The sequence below is a fragment of the Aegilops tauschii genome, chromosome 5 (genome assembly GCF_002575655.3).
Source record: "Aegilops tauschii subsp. strangulata cultivar AL8/78 chromosome 5, Aet v6.0, whole genome shotgun sequence".
Classification (NCBI taxonomy): domain Eukaryota; kingdom Viridiplantae; phylum Streptophyta; class Magnoliopsida; order Poales; family Poaceae; genus Aegilops; species Aegilops tauschii.
This window is the reverse complement of record NC_053039.3, coordinates 257,035,133-257,060,228: the sequence shown is the minus strand read 5'-3', so window position 1 is coordinate 257,060,228 and position 25,096 is coordinate 257,035,133.

Here is a 25,096-nt window from a genome sequence, read left to right as displayed (position 1 = left end):
GTTGCATGGACGTAATAAAAGTGACAAACTCCATTAACTGATGAATATATACATGCTGATTTATATATACATTTCTTATGTGTCCTGTAGCTAGGCAAGATGAGTGATCTTGCGTGGATGTACACCAGTCACACTAGTCAGAAAAACATGACCATTGAATGGTTAACAAAAACCAAGGGGTTTCTGAGAGCCGCATTTGCAAATGGCTAGAGGACAACCTGGTGCCCCTGTGCTGGGTGCAACAATTGGCACAAGAGGACAGAGGATGAAATGGGCAAACACCTACATAAGAGGGGTTTTACGCCAGGTTATACGGTGTGGACATTTCATGGCGAGTCTGCCCAACGTGCCAGAGCTGAGGTGCTTCGTCGTCGCACTGACGAGCATGGTACCGAGATGGAAGACATGGTGCAAGACTTTGATGATGCTCGGGACTTAGACGATGAGATGGAGGAATCTGCAAAGGCCTTCAATGAAATGTTGGAGTATTCAAAACGTCCTCTCCACGAGCACACTGAGCTTTGTCAGCTGGATGCCATCTCACAAATAATGGCTCTGAAGGCTCAATTCAACTTGGGTAGAGAATGCTACGACGCGATGATGACAGTATTTGGACGTTTTCTACCCAAAGGCCATGTACTACCTGCAAACCTGTACCAGTCAGACAAAATCCTCCGTGCTCTTAAGATGCCATATGAGAAGATACATGCCTGTGAGAAAGGATGTGCCTTATTTAGGCTTCAGTATGCAGACTTGAACTATTGTCCCATTTGCAAGTCATCCAGGTATGTTGTGGTAGACAACGGTATGGGTGAGAAGACGCAGACCAAAATCCCCGTTAATGTTCTTCAGTACATGTCAATCGTACCAAGACTTCAATGTCTTTTCATGGTCGAAGGGACGGCCAGACAGATGACATGGCACAAAACGGGCAAAAGAACCCAACTAGATGCAGATGGGAAGCTGATGATGGTGCACACATCAAACGGTGAAGCATGGAAGCGCTTCGATGCATTACATGATGACAAAGCGACAGATCCGAGGCATCCTCGAGTCGCCATCAGCACGGATGGGTTCAGTGTGTTCGGTCTAACGTCAGCCCAATACAATTGTTGGCCTGTATTTGTCATTCCACTCAATCTCCCTGATACGTCTCCAACGTATCTATAATTTATGAAGTATTCATGCCATGTTTAAAATAGTTTTATATGTTTTGGTATGATTTGATTATAACTAACCCAGACTGACGCTGTTTTCAGTAGAACTACCGTGGTGTTGTTTTTGTGCAGAAATAAAAGTTCTCGGAATGCGATGATAATCAACGGAGAATTTTTCTGGAAAATATAAAAAATACTGGAACGAAGAGTTACCGAAGGGGAGGCCCGTGGGCCCCACAACGGTTGAGGGCACGCCCACCCCCCTAGGGCGCGCCCCTGTGCCTCGTGGACTTCCCGTGGGGCTGACTTGTTCTCGACGCCAACCTCTCCTATAAATACCCAGACCTCCAGAAAATAACCTAGATCGGAAGTTCTGCCGCTGCAAGCCTCTGTAGCCACGAGAAATCAATCTAGGCCCTCACTGGCACCCTGCCGGAGGGGGTCATCATCACTGGAGTCCATGGAGGAGGATCCCGGAGGGGCCATCATCGCCATGAAGGCCAAGATCCAGAGGGAGAACCTCTCCCCATCCAGGGGGAGGCCATGGAGGAGGAAACACTCTCCTCCTCTCTCTCGATGGCGCCGGAGTGCCATCGGGAGGGGAATCATCGCCCCGGTGATTGTCTTCATCAACATCACCATCATCATCACCATCCTCATCTCTTTTACGCGGTCCACTCTCCCGCACCCCGCTGTAATCCCTACTTGAACATGGTGCTTTATGCCACATATTATGATCCAATGATGTGTTGCCATCCTATGATGTTTTGAGTAGATATCCTTTGTCTTTGGGTTGATTGATGATCTAGATTGGTACGAGTTGTATGTTTATTTTGGTGCTGTCCTATTGTGCCCTCCGTGTCACGCAAGCGTGAGGGATTCCCGCTGTAGGGTGTTGCAATACGTTCATGATTCGCTTATAGTGGGTTGCTTGAGTGACAAAAGCATAAACCCAAGTAAGGGGGTTGTTGAGTATGGGATAAAGGGGACTTGATATGTTAATGCTATGGTTGGGTTTTACCTATGATCTTTAGTAGTTCCGGATGCTTGCTAGAGTTCCAATCATAAGTGCATATGATCCAAGAAGAGAAAGTATGTTAGCTTATGCCTCTCCCTCATATGAAATTGCAATGACGACTACCGGTCTTGTTAACAATTGCCTAGGATAATTCCGCACACCGACCCATCATTATTCCACACTCGCTATTTATAATATTAAGTAATATATTCTAACTTTATGATAACAACACCTACTTTTATATTTTAGCTCTCCGATACCATGCAAAGTTATCCTCTTCATACCCACAACATAGTTTTATTTCTCGTTTCTAGTTGGAAGCAAACGTTCGGTGTACGTAGAGTTGTATCAGTGGCAGATAGGACTTGAGAGAATATTGATCTTGCCTTTAGCTCCTTGTGGGTTCGACACTCCATACTTATCACTTCCACCTTTGGGAATTGCTACGATGATTCCCTGCACTTGGGGATTATCACTCCCCCCGGAGAGATTGTGCAAAGAAATAACATTTTCCTGACGTTCATAATTCCAGGGCCCAACTATCCGGGGAAGAATATGAATGTGTACATGCATCCACTGAAGGACGAATTGCAAGAAGCTTGGGATAATGGTTTCAAGACATACGACGCCTTTAGCAAACGAAATTTCATAATGCGTGTCTTGTACATGTACTCGATGCATGACTTGCCGGCGTATGCGCTATTCATTGGCTGGTGTGTTCATGGAAGGTTCCCGTGCCCCACATGCAAGGGAGCTCTTGAGTTTGGTTGGCTTCAGGTCGGTCGCAAGTTTTCTTGCTTCGACATGCATAGACAGTTCCTGGATCCTCGCCATAAGTTCAGGAAAGACAAGAAGAACTTCATCAAAGGTAGAGTTGTCAAAAACTCTGCACCACCTGCGTTGACAGGCCAAGAGACCCTGGATTAGTTAAAACGCCCTCGAGCCAGATCCAGAGCGTCCACGGTATTTCAAGGGGTATAATTCGAAACACGCCTGGACTCACAAGACATGCTTGAGGGATCTGCCTTACTTCAAATACCTCCTTTGCCCACACAACATCGATGTGATGCACACTGAAAAGAATATCGCTGAGGCACTTTTTGGTACATTGTTAGGCATAGAGGGGAAGTCAAAGGATAATACTAAGGCTAGAGTCGATCTGGAGGCACTATGTGATAGACCGTTAAAAAACATGAAAGAACCGAAAGGAAAGCAGAACTGGACGAAGCCAAAGGCATGGTTCAATTGGAAGGCTAGCTATGGGGAAAATTATCTTGTGGGTGCAAAAGCAGTTGATGTTCCCCGATGGGTATGCAACGAATCTAAAGAGGGGAGCGAGTCTTGATAAATTGAAGATATTTGGTCTCAAGAGTCATGATTGGCACATATGGATTGAGCGGGTAATGCCGGTGATGTTGCGGGGCTTCATCCCTGAGGATGAATGGCTAGTACTGGCAGAGCTGAGCTATTTCTTCCGTGTTCTTTGTGCGAAAGAACTATCGCCTGGCCTGCTAGAAGAAATGGAAGAGTTGGCACCGGAGTTGATCTACAAGTTAGAGAAGATCTTTCCACCATGCTTCTTTAATCCAATGCAGTACTTGATTTTGCATCTCCCAACCGAGGCAAGATTAGGGGCCCGTGCAAAATCGTTGGTGCTACGCATCTGAGAGGATGCAGAAGATGTGAGCAAAATGTAAAAATAAACATAGAATTGAAGCATTGATGGCTGAGGCATGCATTACCGAGGAGGTGGCAAACTTCGTGACAACACACTACGAAGCCAAAAATCGTCATTTGCATAATCCGAAGCCTCGGTACAATGCTGACGACCCTAAAAAATGTGGATCCAACCTCAGCCTATTCAAAGGGGATCTCGCACCAGCCGGTGCTTCTAATTCCTTAACATTGGATTTTGAAGAATGGCAGATCATTTTGTTGTATATCTTCACCAACCTAACAGAAGTGCGGCCGTACATCGAGTAAGTTCTTGGTACATTGTTTCGCAACTTCTAATTCCTTTGAACTGCTCTTATTCCCGGATAAATTTGATACAGTCGATACGTCGCCAAATTCTCGTATGGAGAGGTGATCCAAAAGGATTCCGTTGAAGAGTATGAGCTTCTGGCAAAGCATGGAGGCGCCTATCTCGGTTTCATCTCTTGGTTCAAACAAACAGTAATTTCCATTAGACCATTTCATTTCTTCGTCTAATTTGTGGCTAATGGAACAATCCCTTTCGTATTAAACTTGTAGGCTAATTCAGAGTTTATGGACGCCGAATTGAGACAAGTCGCTAATGATTTTGACTTTAAGGTCCGTTCATTTGACAAATGCGACATCAACGGGTATCGCTTTCGTACCTATGGCAAAGAGCTATCTATGGCCGACAGAAAGTCTACAAATTGTTGTGTCTCTGCTATCGGCGAAGGAGATACCGAGTATTATGGAAGAGTTGAAGCAATTTATGAACTTCAATTCTATGGTGCAAACCCACCAAACGTCATAGTCTTCAAATGTTATTGGTTCCAGTCGAAGGAGACTAGAAGGACTCATGAACATATAGGGCTAGTGGAAATCAAACAAAGCACCCATTTGGATGTTCCCGATGTCTATATTATGGCTCAAGAGGCAACCCAAGTTTTCTATCTACCGTGGGCCTGTCAAAGTGATCCAAATGTCAATGGTTGGGATGTCGTATATGAAGTGCCACCACGTGTTAGATCACCTTCCCCCAATGAAGAGGATTATGAACCTCACATTAACCCAGACACATATGAAGGATAATTCTTCCAAGAAACATGTCTTTCCAAAAAAAGTTTGAAGAACTGCTCTACTTCACCCCAGAACATTGAAGTAGACAACAACAGTGAACCCGACTTCACCCCTGAGGTGGAACAAGAAGAGCCTGAACTACAAGAGGTTACTGTTGCGGATGACCTGTCAATGCTTGACCGATTACGTAAAGGTGGCCTTCCACATGATGATGCATTTATTAATGATGATGATGAGCACGTCATTACTGATAGTGATGATGATGCATTTATTGATCCCGGAGCATTTATTGAACCCGACGATCCAGATTATTACCAGGTATTCAATTTTTTATGTTGTACTTGATTTATATAGTTACTTGTATGATTGTATCATTTATATAGTTACTTGTATAATTTTCTTACTTTGTATGATTGTTTCTTATACATAGTGCCATGGTCTTGGTATCCGTCCCCGTCGGCCCTCGCCCGTTTTGTGATTCGGAAGTGGTAAATTTGGTTTTATAACTATTTGTTGCATTTCGCATTTATGAAAATTATGGCCATCAAGTTGACATAGAGATATTTTAATCTAGGAAGTATGTGAACTGGAATTTGCAACCGACCCTCTTGTCGAGAAGTTAAATTTAGTTGAAAAAGAAAATGAGTATTTGAAAGAAAAAACTAAAAGAATTGAAGAAGAGAAGATGACATTGGAGTTGTATGTTGCCGATGTCGTCGATGATCACAAAATGAAGATGAATGCAATGCGCTTGAAGATGGATGCAATGCGCTTGAAGATTAAGAAGATTAGAAAATATGCCATTGATAATGAGGCTTGGTATCATTATGCCGTTGGATCAATTGTTACCTTAGTTGCGATCTTCATCGCATTTGTTGTGATGAGGGTAAGTTTTCTCTAGTGTTTTGCTTAACAAATGCAGACTTAGCTTATTTTCCTCCTAAATGGCCTAATTACCTAAGTTAGATAAAAAATGAGCTATACTTACGTAAGTTGGCTAAAAAATGGTATCATCACCTAGGTTAGCACAAAAATGACCTATACTTACCTTATTTTTCCTCCAAATTGACATAATAAACATAGTTGACTGATGATGTTTGCCAAGAGTGTTTCCCCCAAGAGGAGAGGATGATGTAGCACAACACCGGTAGGTATTTCCCTCAGTAATGAAACCAAGGTATCGAACCAGTAGGAGAACCAAGCAACAGAATGTAAACAACCCCTGCACACAAATAACAACCACTCGCAACCCGACGTGTTAAAGGGGTTGTCAATCCCTTTCGGGTACGGCGCCAGAAATTGGCACGGAGACGGGAGAAAATTGTAATAGATTGAAATAATAGATCGTAGATGAAATAAAGTGCAGCAAGATATTTTTGTGTTTTTGGGTTTAATAGATCTGAATAAAAACGCAAAGGAAAAATAGATCGCAAGGCAAGAAGAAGACCCGGGGGCCATAGGTTTCAGTAGTGGCTTCTCTTGAGAAAATAGCAAATGGTGGGTAAACAAATTACTATTGGGCAATTGATAGAACTTCAAATAATTATGACGATATCCAGACAATGATCATTACATAGGCATCACATCCAAGATTAGTAGACCGACTCCTGCCTGCATCTACTACTATTACTCCACACATCGACCGCTATCCAGCATGCATCTAGTGTATTAAGTTCATGGAAAAACGGAGTAATGCAATAAGAACGATGTCATGATGTAGAAAAGATACGTTTATCTATATGGCGGTAGATATAGATCTCGTCTTTTTATCCTTAGTAGCAATGATACGTACGTGTCGTTTCCCCTTCTGTCACTGGGATCGAGCATCGCAAGATCGAACCCACTACCGGGCACCTCTTCCCATTGCAAGACAAATAGATCAAGTTGGCCAAACAAAACCCAAATATCGGAGAAGAAATATGAGGCTATAAGAGATCATGCATATAAGGGATCAAAGAAACTCAAATAACTTTCATGGATATAAAAAGATATGACTGATCATAAACTCAAAGTTCATCAGATCCCAACAAACACACTGCAAAAGAGTTACATCATATGGATCTCCAAGAGACCATTGTATTGAGAATGAGCGGGAGAGAGAGAGAGAAAGCCATCGAGCTACTAACTACGGACCCGAAGGTCTACGAAGAACTACTCACACATCATCGGAGAGGCACCAATGGAGGTGGTGAACTCCATCTGAGATGGTGTCTAGATTGGATCTGGTGGTTCTGGACTCTGTGGTGGTTGGATGAATATTTCGTCGACTCCCCTAGGGTTTCTGGAATATTTGGGTATTTATAGAGCAAAGAGGCGGTCCGGGTGCACCCAAGGTGGGCACAACCCACCAGGGGCTTGGGCCTCCTGGCGCGCCCTGGTGGAATGTGGCCCCCTCGGGGAACCCCCCAGGTGCAACTAGGGCCCATAGCCTTTCTTCTCGCCCATAAAAAATCATCGTGGAGTTTCGTTGCAAGTGGACTCCGTTTGATATTGATTTCCTACGATGTAAAAAACATGGAAAACGGCAACTGGCACTTGGCACTATGTCAATAGGTTAGTACCAAAAAATGATATAAAATGACTATAAAATGATTATAAAACATCCAAAATTGATAATAAAACATCATGGAATAATCAAAAAATTTAGATACGTTGGAGACGTACCAGGATCCCCAAGCTTAACTCCTACTCGTCCTCGAGTAGGTAAGTGACAAAAACAGAATTTTTGATGTGGAGTGCTATTCATCAAGTCATATCATATTATTTTCTTTATAGCATGGACATTTGGACTTTTAGTTGTTCAAAGCAATAGTCTAGTTTTGACATCATAATTTAGATACTCAACCATATCAACAGGCAACCATGTCTTTCAAAATATCAATGCTAAAATAAGTTATCCCTAGCCCATCATGCTCAAACATTGATCCATTCATGAAACACACTCGAATATTAACTACACCCAATACTTGAGCACGATCATATTGCTTCCTAGTTGGCGCTTCTTATGAGAGAAGATGGAAATTCAAATTTCAAAATAAAAACTGCATAAAGTAAAAGAAAGGCCCTTCACAGAGGGAAGTAGGGATTTTTAGAGGTGCCAGAGCTCATAGTGAAAAATTAGAGATAAAAAATTTTTGGGAGGTGTATCCATCCCACCAACGAAAATGACTCAGAGTTCTGAACACTTTCCATGCTAGATATGCCATAGGCGGTTCCCAAACAAAAAATAAAGTTTATTCCTTTTTCCACCATTTCTTTCACTTTCCATGGCTAAGCGTACCGTATCCACGGGTGCCCTCCATACCAACACTTTCCAAGGAATTTATTATTTGACAACATAAAGTAAATATTTTTTTTGCATTTCGGGACTGGGCATCCCTAAAACCTTTGCCTTACTCTCGTGCAATGACAAGTGAATAAACACTCATCTTGAGAATAACACATCTAGCATGGAAAATATTAGCCACCCGTTATTGTTCCGCGAGCGAAACAAACACACAAAAGAGAAGTTTATTTTGAAAATTAGAGATGGCACATGCAAATTGCTTAGAACGGCAAAAGAATACTGCATATAGGTAGATATAACTGGTTTAAAGGATTTTGGATGCACAAGTAGTGGTCATACTTAGTGCAAAATGAAGGCTAGCAAAAGATTGGGAAGCGACCAACCAAGAAACGAATAATCTCATAAGCAAGCAATAAGCATAATTAACACCGAATAATGCACCACAAGTAGGATATAATTTTCATTGCATGATTATTGACTTTCGTGCATGCATAGGGAATCACAAACCTTAACACCGATATTCTTACTAAAGCACAATTACTCATCAACATAACTCACATATCACATCATCATATCTCAAAACTATATATTACTAAGAATCAAGTTTATTTTGCCCAATGATCTTCATGACATTTTCTTTACTTTATCCTTCTTGGATATCTATCACTTTGGCACTAATTTTCATGTGTTGCTTTTCATAAGCTCAAACAAATATAAGTGAAGATCATAAGCATAGCAAATTTTCTTTATCTCAAAATAATTTAAGTGAAGCAAGAGATAATTTCTTCAAAAAAAAATAATACTAAGCACACCGTGCTCAAAAAGATATAAATGAAGCACTAGAGCAAGTCCTAGCTCATAAAAGATTTAAGTGAAGCATAGAGAGCAATTCTAACAAGTCATGATATAATTTTGGCTCTCTCAAATAGGTGTGTCCAGCAAGGATTGATGACTTAAAACACAAAATAAAGCAAGCAAAGACACATTGCATATAAGACGCTCCAAGCAAAACACATATCATGTGACAAATAAAAATATAGCCTCGAGTAAAATACCGATAGTTGTTGGAAGAAAACGGGGATGCCACTTGGGGGCATCCCCAAGCTTAGTTGGTTGCTCATTCTTGAATAATAGCTTGGGATGCCGGGGCATCCCCAAGCTTAGGCTCTTACATCCTTCCTTCATCCATCGTAAGATAACCCAAAACTTGAAAACTTCAATCACACAAAACTCAACAAAACCTTCATGAGATCCGTTAGTGTAAGAAAATAAATCACTACTATAAGTGCTGTATAAAACCAATTCATATTTTGTTTTTGTATTATATCTACTTTATTCCAACTTTTCTATGGCAAATACTCATCAAAGAAAACCATAGAGCCGTCGAAATAAGCACACAACACAAAGAAAACAGAATCTGTCAAAACAGAACAGTCTGTAGCAATCTGATTTAAACGAATACTTGTGGAACTCCAAAAATTCTGAAAAACTAGGACAACCTGGATAATTTGTATATTGATCTTCTGTAAAAAGAATTAGCATTTTATCACGTTCTGGTGAATTTTGACAATTATTTTCGTGAGCACAAAGTTTCTGTCTTTTTCAGCAAGATCAAACAACTATCACCCAAGAAGATCCTATTGGTTCTACTTGGCACAAAAACTAACTAAAATATAAAAAACACAATCATAACAGTATCATAATTGTGTAAACACTCAAGAACAGAAAGCAAAAAAGCAAAAAATAAATTTTATTCATTGGGTTGCCTCCCAACAAGCGCTATAGTTTTACGCCCTTAGCTAGGCATAAAGCAAGGATCTAAGTTTTGTCATCCTTCTTCTTCTTAATTTTATTGGAGGTATTTTCATCAGGAGGTTTTGTAAACACAATATAAAACATATTATCCATAGAAACTTTAGCATTCCTTAGTTGGTTTTCATCATAACCCCTTTGATTTCCCGCAACAATCCAAGAGTAGTGTTGATTAACATTATTAAAAACTTGTTGGATTATTTCTAGAACGGGGACCTCCTTTTTAAGATTCTCATCAAAGATCTTATTATCCCCAAGAAAATGCCTTAGTGCATAGTCACTATTGTAAAGAATTTCATCTATCATGGGTTTTTCCTGATTCATACCATAAAAGTCAAAGATTTCCCTAGCTTCCCGAATTATGTAGTCAAACTCATTTATAAGAACGAGAGTGGCAACTTTTTGGCTCTAGGATTCTTTATTTCGGGAAGCTCAGAAAACAATCTTTGGAAAGTAGGATGAGTGCGGATAAATTTACTTTCGAGTTTCAGAACTAGTGCTGAAATAGCGTCCGCATAAGATCTAGTAGTTTTAAGTATAGGAGCATCATCAAGACTCTGATTTCCAACACAATTGAAAAATTCTTGGATACGTTCTTTTCCCATAACGTTCCCTTGCCCCAAGATAAAAGTTTTAGCATCCAAATTGCCTGTACGTCCCATCTTAGGAGTCAGGCCGTCATCTGTTGGTGCCACACTGAAATCACTCATGATTGCAAGCAAAGAATAGATCTGGAGAGAAAACGGCGAATGGAAAAAAGGCGAATAAAACGACAAATTTTTGTGAAGTGGGGGAGAGGAAAACGAGAGGCAAATGGCAAATAATGTAAATTGCGAGGAGATGAGATTTGTGATTAGGAACCTGGTATACGTTGAAGATCCTCCCCGGCAACGACGCCAGAAATTCCCTTGATGATGTTTGCCAAGACTACGTCGATGTTTCCCCAAAGAGGAGAGGATGATGTAGCACAGCAACGGTAGGTATTTCCCTCAGTAATGAAACCAAGGTATCGAACCAGTAGGAGAACCAAGCAACAAAACGTAAACAACCCTTGCACACAAATAACAACCACTCGCAACCCGACGTGTTAAAGGGGTTGTCAATCCCTTTCGGGTACGGCGCCAGAAATTGGCACGGACACGGGAGAAAATTGTAATATATTGAAATAATAGATCGCTAATGAAATAAAGTGCAGCAAGATATTTTTGTGTTTTTGGGTTTAATAGATCTGAATAAAAATGCAAAGGAAAAATAGATCGCAAGGCAAATATATGAAGAAGAAGACCCGGGGGCTGTAGGTTTCACTAGTGGCTTCTCTACAGAAAAATAGCAAACGGTGGGTAAACAAATTACTGTTAGGCAATTGATAGAACTTCAAATAATTATGACGATATCCAGGCAATGATCATTACATTGGCATCACGTCCAAGATTAGTAGACCGACTCCTGCCTGCATCTACTACTATTACTCCACACATCGACCGCTATCCAGCATGCATCTAGTGTATTAAGTTCATGGAAAATGGAGTAATGCAATAAGAACGATGACATGATGTAGACAAGATCCGTTTATCTATATGGCGGTAGATATAGATCTCATCTTTTTATCCTTAGTAGCAACGATACGTACGTGTCGTTTCCCCTTCTGTCACTGGGATCGAGCACCATAAGATCGAACCCACTACCGGGCACCTCTTCCCATTGTAAGACAAATAGGTCAAGTTGGCCAAACAAAACCCAAATATCGGAGAAGAAATACGAGGCTATAAGAGATCAAAGAAACTCAAATAACTTTCATGGATATAAAAAGATATGACTGATCATAAACTCAAAGTTCATCAGATCCCAACAAACACACCGCAAAAGAGTTACATCATATGGATCTCCAAGAGACCATTGTATTGAGAATCAGCGAGAGAGAGAGAGAGAGAGAGAGAGAGAGAGAGAGAGAGAGAGAGAGAGAGAAAGCCATCTAGCTACTAACTACGGGCTCGAAGGTCTACAAATAACTACTCACACATCATCGGAGAGGCACCAATGGAGGTGGTGAACCCCATCTGAGATGGTGTCTAGATTGGATCTGGTGGTTCTGGACTCTGCGGCGGCTGGATGAATATTTCGTCAACTCCCCTAAGGTTTCTGGAATATTTGGGTATTTATAGAGCAAAGAGGCGGTCCGGGGGGCACCCGAGGTGGGCACAGCCCACCAGGGCGCGCCTGGGCCTCCTGGCGCGCCCTGGTGGGTTGTGCCCCCCTTGGGGCACCTCCCAGGTGCAACCAGGGCCCATTGACTTTCTTCTGGCCCATAAAAAATGATCGTGGAATTTCATGGCATTTGGACTCCGTTTGATATTGATTTCCTGCGATGTAAAAAACATGGAAAAAACAGCAACCGGCACTTGGCACTATGTCAATAGGTTAGTACCAAAAAATGATATAAAATGACTATAAAATGATTACAAAACATCCAAAATTGATAATAAGACAGCATGGAACAATAAAAAATTATAGATAGGTTGGAGATGTATCATTGACCTATACTTTACCTAGGATAGCTATAAAATGACCTATACTTAGCTTTTTTTCCTCCTAAATGACTTAATATGCTTAGTTAGCTAAAAATGGCATAACTACCTAGGATAGCTCAATAATGATCTATACTTAGCTTACCTAGTTCATTTATGACATAATTAGCTTACTTAGGTCAAAAATGGCATAACTTCCTAGGTTAGCTAAAAAATGACCTATACTTAGCTTCTTTAGTTCATTTATGACATACTTAGCATGCTTAGGTCAAAAATGGCATGATAATATTTGTTACCTCCAAAATGACATAGACTTAGCTTATTTTCCTCGAAAATGACATAATAACCTCACTAAGCTCCAAAATGACCTATTTACCTAGCTTAGCTCTAATATGACCTACACTTAGCAGTTTTACCTAGCTTAGCTAAAAAATGGCATTTTTACCTACCTTAGTTAGAAGAAGAAGATAAAGAAGAGGAGAGGAGAAAAAGAAAGAGAAGAAAAATTCTTCTTCTTCTTATTCTTCTTCTAGCTAGTCTTCTTCTTCTAGTCTTCTTCTTCTTCTTCTAAATTTCTTCTTTCCCAATTTGCATATTTGCTTTCGATGAGGAAGCTTGCGTTGATGGAGTCTGCTCTTCTCCTTGTGCTTCCTTTTTGTTTTGATTTTGTAGGATGAACAATGTGAAACTTGCTACCTATATATGTATGTATGGATGAAACCATTGTATGCTTGTTGTTGGATATGTTGGCTAGCTATATATGTTGCATATGGACTTTTGATTTGGTGTGTATATGTGTTGGATGATCATATCCATATGGCACGGATATGATTTGGTATGTATATGTATTGTTATGCTTGTTGAAAGTATTTTCAGATGTGTATATATAATATATATATCTGTGAAATTCTGTGAAATTGAATGAATTTGAGAAAAACAGAGGCTATACAGGCTCTTTGCCGTCAGACGGCAAAGAGCTTTGCCATCAGCCAGCAGACGGCAAAACTGCCACGTGGCATCTACTTGTGCAACCTGGGGTGCACTGGGCTGGCCTATTTGGCAGCTTTGCGGTTAGCTGGCAGACGACATAGCATGCCACGTGGCAGCTACCTGGGGGGGCATCTGGGCTGGCATATTTGGGCACTTTGCCGTCTGCTGACAGACGGCAAAGACGTCAAAGCACATCATTAACCCCTTAACGGCCCTAAGCTGCCACATGTGTCGTCTAGGTCCTTTGCCGTCTGCTGGTTGACGACAAAGGCCTTTGTCGTCAGCCATGTCAGATGGCAAAGTTCCTGATTCCTGTAGTGAGGGTCCCCCACAAACCCAAGAGTAACAAGATTCGCAAATAATCTAGTGGGGAACCAACAAACTCGAGTTTTGTTTTGGTGGATTTTGTATATTTGTATCTCCTTGTTGATCGAGATCTCCTCTTATCCTCCCTAAAAGTATCGATGAAATGGATGGCCAAGGAGGGATCTCAAGTTTTTTCTGGTGTTCAACAATGGTGGAGAGTTAGTAAGAGTCATCCCTACACCATGGGAAAGAAGGAAACATATATAGTCCCCCAACACACACAAAAAGGTTATGCATGTTCGGCATAAAAATTTGCAACATGGGTACATAGGTATTATACTTATTTTTACTAGATGACCCATTGCGCCAATTGACGCAGAGTCCAACTGCAGCCAGGAAATTAAGTGAACTATTTGAAACATGAAATGGAAGTTAAGTGAACCATTTGAAGGATGTTTCTCGTGAATGGTTTGGAAGTAGTTATGTGTGTATTAGGTTAGTTTCTGCCACATACAAATAGCGAATGAACTACAAGTGATTTTGCTCAATTGTGTTTGTAGCTTTCATGTATATTTACTAACAACAAATAATGAAAATCGTTTCCCATGTCCTTCTTTGGCTCGCCAAGGCAACCTAACATCCGGGTAAATAGAAAGGACGGTCACACTCACCTACAGTACATGACCTGAACCGTTGGAACTAGGGACTCCAACTTGGAACAATTGAGATGACTCAAGACCATTAGGGCGAACCACAGAGTTCAGATACCTGGCAGGCATCCAAAAGCATGGCATACGGCCAACGAGTGTGAGACAAGAAGTCGTGGCACATCCCAACAACCTCCTGACAGAAATGAAATAGTTCGTTAGGATGCTACCGATCCAAAAGGCCGATCTGGGCGCCTGTGCATGCCCGACGTATTCTGGGATGTGAGCCCGGCCTTTTAGCGCCAGGGTCTGGCTAGACGGGGTGTTCCGGGATGCCTTCTCCAACTTTAAACAAACTCTATGAAATCATCAAGATTGATGAGCCAAAGATGATGTTTGTCCTACCTCCATCAGCTGGTTGTTTTACTCATGTGGCGTGTGTATTCTTAGTATAGAAGGAATGATTAAGTGAAGGTAATATCACTTAGTTAGTTACCATTGGTACAGATGACACGTTGTGCCAATTGGCACAGAGACCAACTGCTACCCAAAAGTTAAGCGAACTATTTGAAGAATTTTGTCCTCAACTTTGTGCAAATGATTATGTTTGTACTGCGTTTCTATTTACCTTGACAATGGTCATTGCCCATAGCTTCCTTTAGTGATTTTTTCATAGATGACTCGCTGCTCCATTGGCGCAGATACCAAATATAGCCCAGAAGTTAAGTGAACTATTTGAAACATAAAATGGAAGCTAGTGGGCTATTTAAACAACTCAACTGTAGCCATCAACACAAAGACCAAATTCAGCAAAGAAGCGAGGAACTAATACCGACGAAAATTTAGGTAAGCTACTTGAAGGATGCTTCCTGGGAATGGTCTGCAAATGATTTTGTTCGTATTGCATTTGTATTTGCCTTATATATTTACCAACGACAAAAAAAGACGATCGTTGCCCATGTCCTTCTTTGGCCGACCAGGGCAACCTAATATCCTGGTCGATAGAAAGGCCAACCACAGCCCCCACGATGCACCACTCAAACCATCGGAATAGGGGACTCCTACTTCGAACAACTAAGGCTATTCAGGACCATCTAGGCAGACCACAAAGTCCAAATACATGACAAACATACGAAAGTATGACATCTAGCCAAGGGCACACAATGGCAAGAGGCTATGGCACCACCTGAACCACCGGGCACAGACGAAACAGCTCGGCAGGATGCGACCGCGCACACACCGAGCCAGGCACTCGCGCATGCCTGGTATGTTTTGGGATGTGAGCCCGGTCTTTCGGCACTGGCATAGTCTGACAACCCACCTTACATAACACAATCAAAAGAAACCTAGCGTTCACATTGCATTTCTATCAATGACCATAAACAAACGCGAATCAAAGGTAATTGGCAACCTACTGGCACAAAGGGTCTCGAGCAGATAATCGTTGCCCATGTCCTTCTTTAGCCAGCCATGCCAACCCAGCAGCCGGGTCGATGGAAAGGTCGACCTCACCCCACATGATACATTACCCAAACCATTGGAACCGAGGACTCCTACTCGGAACAACTAAGGTGATAGGGGACCACCTGGGTAGCAGAATTCGCTGCCATGACAACATTTTGCTTTGGGTGGTCTATGTCCTCACCGAGGATTCAACTCTGGAGTACCAACACGGGCTCTCACATCACCACTACTTTTAGAATTGCGATGAGCCGGACTGGCAACAAAGAACATGTGAGTCGTCTAGACCCCCAAGGATCGTTACCCATACGATCCCATGCCCACCAAATGACTTTAGTGGGACCACAACCTTCCACCATGACAAATTCCCTGAACCATGGTAACCGACAGCACGACTACCAAAATCTGGCAAGCACAACAAACACGAGGCCGGGCAAGCAATGCCCTAGGGCCGACCCCATAAGTATCTTCTTCTAGAAGGTGTTTGGTGTCTTCTCCCATGATGTGCATGGCCTCCAAGGTACTTGGGCTCCAAGGTGCTTGCCCATCAAGGCACCACATGCCTTTCCACTTGGTGGGTGTGGGCTGCACTACTCGGATGTCTGCCCGAACTTTTGGAACGAACTTTCTGAAGCCATCAACAATGACGAGCCAGAGATGAAACCTACTGTATTTATACTCCTCTGATCTTGATTATGAATATGCGTTGTGAGTAGTTACATTTGTTCCTGAGGACATGAGAGAAGTCTGGTTATAAGTAATCATGTGAATTTGGTATTCGTTCGATATTTTGATGAGATGTATGTTGTCTCTCCTCTAGTGGTGTTATGTGAACGTCGACTACGTGACACTTCACCATTGTTTGGGCCTTGGGGAAGGCATTGGGAAGTAATAAGTAGATGATGGGTTGCTAGAGTGACAAAAGCTTAAACTCTAGTTTATGCGTTGCTTCGTAAGGGGCTGATTTGGATCGATATGTTTCATGCTATGGTTAGGTTTACCTTAATTCTTCTTTCGTAGTTGCAGACTTGCGAGAGTGGTTAATCATAAGTGGGGGGCTTGTCCAAGGAAGGGCAGCACCCAAGCACCGGTCCACCCACATATCAAATTATCAAAGTAACGAACGCGATTCATATGAGCATGATGAAAACTAACTTGACAACAATTCCCATGTGTCCTCGGGAGCGCTTTGCTTTATATAAGAGTTCGTCCATGCTTGTCCTTTGCTAAAAAAGGATTGGGCCACCTTGCTGCACCTTGTTTACTTTTGTTACTTGTTACCCATTACGAATTATCTCATCATACAACTATCTCTTACCGATAATTTCAGTGCTTGCAGAGAATACCTTGCTGAAAACCGCTTGTCATTTCCTTCCGCTCCTCGTTGAGTTCGACACTCTTACTTATAGAAATGACTATGATAGACCCCCTATACTTGTGGGTCATCAAGACTCTTTTCTGGCACCGTTGCCGGGGAGTGAAGTGCCTTTGGTAAGTGGAATTTGGTAAGGAAACATTTATATAGTGTGCTGAAATTTACTGTCACTTCTTACTTTGGAAAATAATCCTTTGAGGGGCTTGTTCGGGATATCTTCACCTCGACCGGAAAAGCAAAGATTTGCTCCTCAACCTATTGCACCTACTGAAAATATTTATTATGAAATTCCTTCGGGTATGATAGAGAAACTGCTAGCTATTCCTTATGCAGGAGATGGAACATTACATCCTGATATGCACCTAATCTATGTGGATGAAGTTTTTGGATTATTTAAGCTTATAGGTATGCTTGAGGATGTTGTCAAGAAGAAGGTCTTCCCTTTATCTTTGAAGGGAAAGGCATTGACATGGTATAGGCTATGTGATGATATTGGATCATGGAACTACAACCGATTAAAATTGGAATTTCATCAGAAGTTTTATCCTATGCATCTGGTTCATCGTGATCGGAATTATATATATAATTTTTGGCCTCGTGAAGGAGGAAGTATCGCTCAAGCTTGGGGGAGGCTTAAGTCAATTTTATATTCATGCCCCAATCATGAGCTCTCAAAAGAAATTATTATTCAAAAAAATTATGCTCGGCTTTCTCATAATGATCGATCCATGCTCGATACTTCTTGTACTGGTTCTTTTATGAAGAAAGATATTGAATTCAAATGGGATTTATTGGAAAGAATTAAACTCAACTCTGAAGATTGGGAACTCGACGAAGGTAAGGAGTTAGGTATAAACCTGAAGTCTGATTGTGTTGAATCCTTTATGGATACCGATGCTTTTCGTGATTTTAGCACTAAATATGGACTTGAGTCTGAGATAGTAGCTTCTATCTCTGAATCTTTTTCTACTAATGTTGATCTGTCTAAAGAGAAGTGGTTTAAATATCATCCTCCCATGGAAGTTAAAGTAGTTGAACCTATTAAAGTTGAAGAAGAAACTATTAGTTATAATGTTGATACTATTTCTCGCGATCGACTGGAATGACTTGCCCCCAGTTCCGCCTCCCATGGCTGATCATGTTGATAATGATAACTGGGGTAATGCTCACTGGGGAGATGAAGATGAGGTCCAGCAGAATGCCCCCCACAAATGAGGTGCCTCCGACCCAGGATCAGGAATGCGTGGTAATCGATGTTTCTCTTCAGTCTGATTCAGAAATGCAGATGCCAGATGTTCAGAATGCAGTAATTGGGCCTCAGCAGCCTCAACAGTTGTAGTTCAATGCCAATGATTGGGCGATTGTTCCATATCACCCGCCTTTGATTCAGTATGATCACATTGTGGTTGGTGCTATCAAAGTTGTTTATGGCCCAGTGCTTCCTCCGGAGATGGTCAGGCGTAGATCTTTTGAAGCTTTGTTTAAGCTCTGCCCCACAATGAAGTTCCACTTCAGATGCCTGTCCCACAAGTTCAGCCCATCATTCTGTCAAAGCGCTCCTAGGATATTTCTTTTGATGACGTGCAAGTTTTGTCTACAATGCAATGGAAGGAAACACAAATTTTCTCTCTACCCAGACCACGGCCAGTTGCTCGTGCTCTGTTTTCTGATCCCAATACTGATGAGCAACCTGTAGAGTGCTCTGGAAACATCGACATTGCGCCCTCTTGATGTCGCTTGAAGCTACGCCGGTATTTCCCCAAAGAGGAAGGGATGATGCAGCACAACGGCGGTAGGTATTTCCCTCAGATATGAAACCAAGGTTATCAAACCAGTAGGAGAACCAAGCAACACAACGTAAACAAACCCTGCACACAAATAACAAATCCTCGCAAGCCGACGTGTTAAAGGAGTTGTCAATCCCTTTCAGGGTACTGCGCCTGAAGTGGCAAACGGACGTGAAATCATTTTGTAGTAATTTGATAGATCAGACGCTAAATAAAATAAATAAAGAAAAATTGCAGCAAGGTATTTTTGTATTTTTGGTTTAATAGATCTGAAAATAAATGCAAGAGAAAAGTAGATCGCAAAGGCAAATATATGAGAAAGAAGACCCAGGGCCCGTAGGTTTCACTAGTGGCTTCTCTCGAGAAAAATAGCAAACGGTGGATAAACAAATTACTGTTGGGCAATTGATAGAACTTCAAATAATTATGACGATATCCAGGCAATGATCATTATATAGGCATCACGTCCAAGATTAGTAGACCGACTCCTGCCTGCATCTACTACTATTACTCCACACATCGACCACTATCCAGCATGCATCTAGTGTATTAAGTTCATGGAGAAACGGAGTAATGCAATAAGAATGATGACATGATGTAGACAAGATCTATCTATGTAGAGATAGACCCCATCGTTTTATCCTTAGTAGCAACGATACATACGTGTCGTTTCCCTTTCTGTCACTAGGATCAAGCACCGTAAGATTGAAACCACTACAAAGCACCTCTTCCCATTGCAAGATAAATAGATCAAGTTGGCCAAACAAAGCCCAAATATCGGAGAATAAATACGATGCTATAAGCAATCATGCATATAAGAGATCAAAGAATCTCAAATAACTTTCATGGATATAAAAAGATATAACTGATCATAAACTCAAAGTTCATCAGATCCCAACAAACACACCGCAAAAAGAGTTACATCATATGGATCTCCAAGGGACCATTGTATTGAGAATCCAGCGAGAGAGAGAGAAACCCATCTAGCTACTAACTACGAACCCGAAGGTATACAAAGAACTACTCAGGCATCATCGGAGAGGCACCAATGGAGGTGGTGAACCCCATCCGAGATGGTGTCTAGATTGGATCTGGTGGTTCTGCACTCTGCGACGGCTGGATGAATATTTTGTCGACTCCCCTAGGGTTTCTGGAATATTGGGGTATTTATAGGGCAAAGAGGCGGTCCAGGGGGCACCCGAGGTGGGCACAACCCACCAGGGCGCGCCTGGGCCTCCTGGCGCGCCCTGGTGGGTTGTGCCCCCCTCGGGACACCCCGCAGGCGCAGCCAGGGCCCGTTGTGTTCCTTTTGGCCCATAAAAATTCTCCGTAAAGTTTCGGGGTATTTGGACTCCGTCTGATATTGATTTTCTGCGATGTAAAAAACATGGGAAAAATAACAACTGGCACTTGGCACTATGTCAATAGGTTAGTACCAAAAAATGATATAGAATGACTATAAATGATTGTAAAACATCCAAGATTGATAATATAACAACATGGAACAATAAAAAATTATAGATACGTTGGGGACATATCAGCATCCCCAAGATTAACTCCTACTCGTCCTCGAGTAGGTAAGTGATAAAAACAGAAATTTTGATGTGGAATGCTGCCTAACATGTCATCTCATATTTCTTTTCTTTATAGCATGGACATTTGGACTTTTAGTTGTTCAAAGCAATAGTTTAGTTTTGACATGATAATTTAGATACTCAAGCATATCAACAAGCAACCATGTCTTTAAAAATATCAATGCTAAAATAAGTTACCCCTAGCCCATCATGCTCAAACATTGATCCATTCATGAAACACACTCGAATATTAGCTACAGCCAATACTTAAGTACGATCATGTTGCCTCCTAGTTGGTGCTTTTATAAGAGAAGACGAATACTCAAAATAAAAATTGCATAAAGTAAAAGAAAGGCTCTTCGCAGAGGGAAGTAGGGATTTGTAGAGGTGCCAGAGCTCAAAGCGAAAAACTTAGAGATAAAAACATTTTGGGAGGTGTATCCATCCCACCAACGAAAACGACTTAGAGTTCCCAGCACTTTCCATGCTAGGTATATCATAGGCGCTTCCCAAACAGAAAATATAGTTTATTCCTTTTTCCACCATACCTTCACTTTCCATGGCTAGCCGTATCCACGGTTGCCCTCCATACCAACACTTTCCAAGGAATTTATTATTTGACAACATAAAGTAAATTCATTTTTTTGCATTTCGGGACTGGGCATCCCTAATACCTTTGCCTTACTCTCGTGCAATGACAAGTGAATAAACACTCATCTTGAGAATAACATATCTAGCATGGAAAATATTAGCCACCCCTCACCGCTTTGCAAGCGAAACAAGCACACAAAAGAGAAGTTTATTTTGAAAATTAGAGATGGCACATGCAAATTTGCTTAGAATGGCAAAAGAATACCACATATAGGTAGATATAGTGGACTCATGTGGCAAAATTGGTTTAAGGGTTTTGGATGCACAAGTAGAGATCATACTTAGTGCAAAATGAAGGCTAGCAAAAGATTGAGAAGCGAGCAACCAAGAAACAGATAATCTCATAAGCAAGCATTAGGCATAAATAACACCGAATAATACACCACAAGTAGGATATAATTTCATTGCATGACCATTGACTTTCGTACTTGCATAGGGAATCACAAACCTTAACACCAATATTCTTACTAAAGCATAATTACTCACCAACATAACTCACATATCACATCATCATATCTCAAAACTATTACTAAGAATCAAGTTTATTTTGTCCAATGATCTTCATGAAAGTTTTTATTATATCCTTCTTGGATATCTATCACTTTGGGACTAATTTTTCATGTGTTGCTTTTCATAAGCTCAAACAAATATAAGTGAAGATCATGAGCATAATTTTTTTCTTTCTCTGAAATTAATTTAAGTGAAGCAAGAGAGAATTTCTTGAAAATTTTACTAACTCTCAAATAAATCTAAGTGAAGCAAGAGATCATCTATTCAAAAATACTAAAGCACACCATGCGCAAAAATATATAAGTGAAGCACTAGAGCAAGTCCATAGCTCATAAAAATTTAAGTGAAGCATAGAGAGCAATTCTAACAAGTCATGACATAATTTTGGCTCTCTCAAATAGGTGTGTCCAGCAAGGATTGATGACTTAAAACACAAAATAAAACAAGCAAAGACTCATATCATACAAGACGCTCCAAGCAAAACACATATCATGTGACAAATAAAAATATAGTTTCGAGTAAAATACCGATGGTTGTTGGAAGAAAGAGGGGATGCCACTCGGGGGCATCCCCAAGCTTAGTTGGTTGCTCATTTTTGGATAATAGCTTGGGATGCCAGGGCATCCCCAAGCTTAGGCTCTTCTATCCTTCCTTCATCCATCGTAAGATAACCCAAAACTTGGAAACTTCAATCACACAAAACTCAACAAAACCTCCGTGAGATCCGTTAGTGTAAGAAAGCAAACCACTACTATAAGTACTGTATCAAACCAATTCATATTTTTTTGTATTATATCTACTGTATTCCAACTTTTCTATGGCAAAAACTCATCAAAGAAAACCATAGAGCCATCAAAATAAGCACACAACACAAAGAAAACAGAATCTGTCAAAACAGAACAGTCTGTAGCAATCTGACTTAGACGAAAACTTCTGGAACTCCAAAAATTCTGAAAAATAGGACGATCTGAGCAATTTGTATATTAATCTTCTGCAAAAAGAATCAGGGCAAAATCACTTTCTGATAAAAAATGATAATTATTTTCGTGAGCGCAAAGTTTCTGTCTTTTTCAGCAAGATCAAACAACTATCACCCAAGAAGATCGTATCGGGTCTACTTGGCACAAACACTAATTAAAACACAAAAAACACAATCATAACAGTAGCATAATTGTGATAACACTCAAGAACAGAAAGAAACAAGCAAAAAATAAAATTTATTCATTGGGTTGCCTCCCAACAAGCGCTATAGTTTTACGCCCTTAGCTAGGCATAAAGCAAGGATCTAAGTTTTGTCTTCCGAAGTTTTGGCAATTTTTGTAAGGGTTTTTTCAAACCCGGGAGGCTCTTTACACTTCCCTAAATTCTCCGGGAAAGAAACCATCTTAAGATCCAAAATATCCAATCGCTTATTGCAAAGAGTAATCAAGGTATTCATGCGATTGATACTACCATTGAGGTGTTTGAGGGGTTCATTATATTTCTGTATCTCAACCATGTGTTTATGTAAATCACCAAGTTTGTCCAACATTTGGAATCCCTCAGTGGTGAAAGAAAACCCCTTCTTTTGAGGTGGAATCCCCAAAATTCCTTCTAAAATCTCATAGGCAACATTGGCATCAAGCTCAATAAAATTCCCTTTAGCAGCAAAATCTAGGAGTTGTCTATGATGCAAAGCCAATCCTATGTAAAAGTTATGAAGCAAAACTTTAGTGTCCCCCTTTAAATTGGAAATACGATAACATTCCATAAGCCTATACCAGGCATCTTTCAAATTTTCTCCTTGTCTTTGCTTGAAGTAAAGAACTTCAAAATCTGGTGACAAAGGAGGAGTAGGAATGCTAGCCATCAAGACTAGAGAGCAAGGAAAACAGCGGATGAAAAAGAGAGGCGAATAAAACGACAAATTTTTGTGAAGTGGGGGAGAGGAAAACAAGAGGCAAATGGAAAATAATGTAAATTGTGAGGAGATGAGATTTGTGATTAGGAACCTGGGTATACGTTGAAGATGCTCCCCGGCAACGGCGTCAGAAATTCCTTTTGATGTCGCTTGAAGCTACGTCGGTATTTCCCCAAAGAGGAAGGGATGATGCAACACAGCGGCAGTAGGTATTTGCCTCAGATATGAAACCAAGGTTATCGAACCAGTAGGAGAACCAAGCAACACAATGTAAACAGCCCCTGCACACAGATAACAAATCCTCGCAACCCGACGTGTTAAAGGGGTTGTCAATCCCTTCCGGGGTACGGCGCCTCAAGTGGCAAACGGACGCGAGATAATTTTGTAGTAATTTGATAGATCGAACACTAATAAAATAAATAAAGAAAAATTGCAGCAAGGTATTTTTGGTTTAATAGATATGAAAATAAATGCAAGAGAAAAGTAGACCGCAAAGGCAAATATATGAGAAAGAAGACCCAGGGGCCGTAGGTTTCACTAGTGGCTTCTCTCGAGAAAAATAGCAAACGGTGGGTAAACAAATTATTGTTGGTCAATTGATAGAACTTCAAATAATTATGACGATATCCAGGCAATGATCATTATATAGGCATCACGTCCAAGATTAGTAGACCGACTCCTGCCTGCATCTACTACTATTACTCCACACATCGACCACTATCCAGCATGCATCTAGTGTATTAAGTTCATGGAGAAACAGAGTAATGCAATAAGAACGATGACATGATGTAGATAAGATCTATCTATGTAGAGATAGACCCCATTGTTTTATCCTTAGTAGCAACAATACATACGTGTTGTCTCCCTTTCTGTCACTGGATCAAGCACCGTAAGATCGAACCCACTACAAAGCACCTCTTCCCATTGCAAGATAAATAGATCAAGTTGGACAAAAAAACCAAATATCGGAGAAGAAATACGAGGCTATAAGCAATCATGCATATAAGAGATCAAATAAACTCAAATAAATTTCATGGATATAAAAAGATATAACTGATCATAAATTCAAAGTTCATCAGATCCCAACAAACACACCGCAAAAAGAGTTACATCATATGGATCTCCAAGAGATCATTGTATTGAGAATCCAACGAGAGAGAGAGAAAGCCATCTAGCTACTAACTACGGACCCGAAGGTCTACAAAGAACTACTCACGCATCATCGGAGAGGCACCAATGGAGGTGGTGAACCCCATCCGAGATGGTGTCTAGATTGGATCTGGTGGTTCTGGACTCTGCGGCGGCTGGATGAATATTTCGTCGAC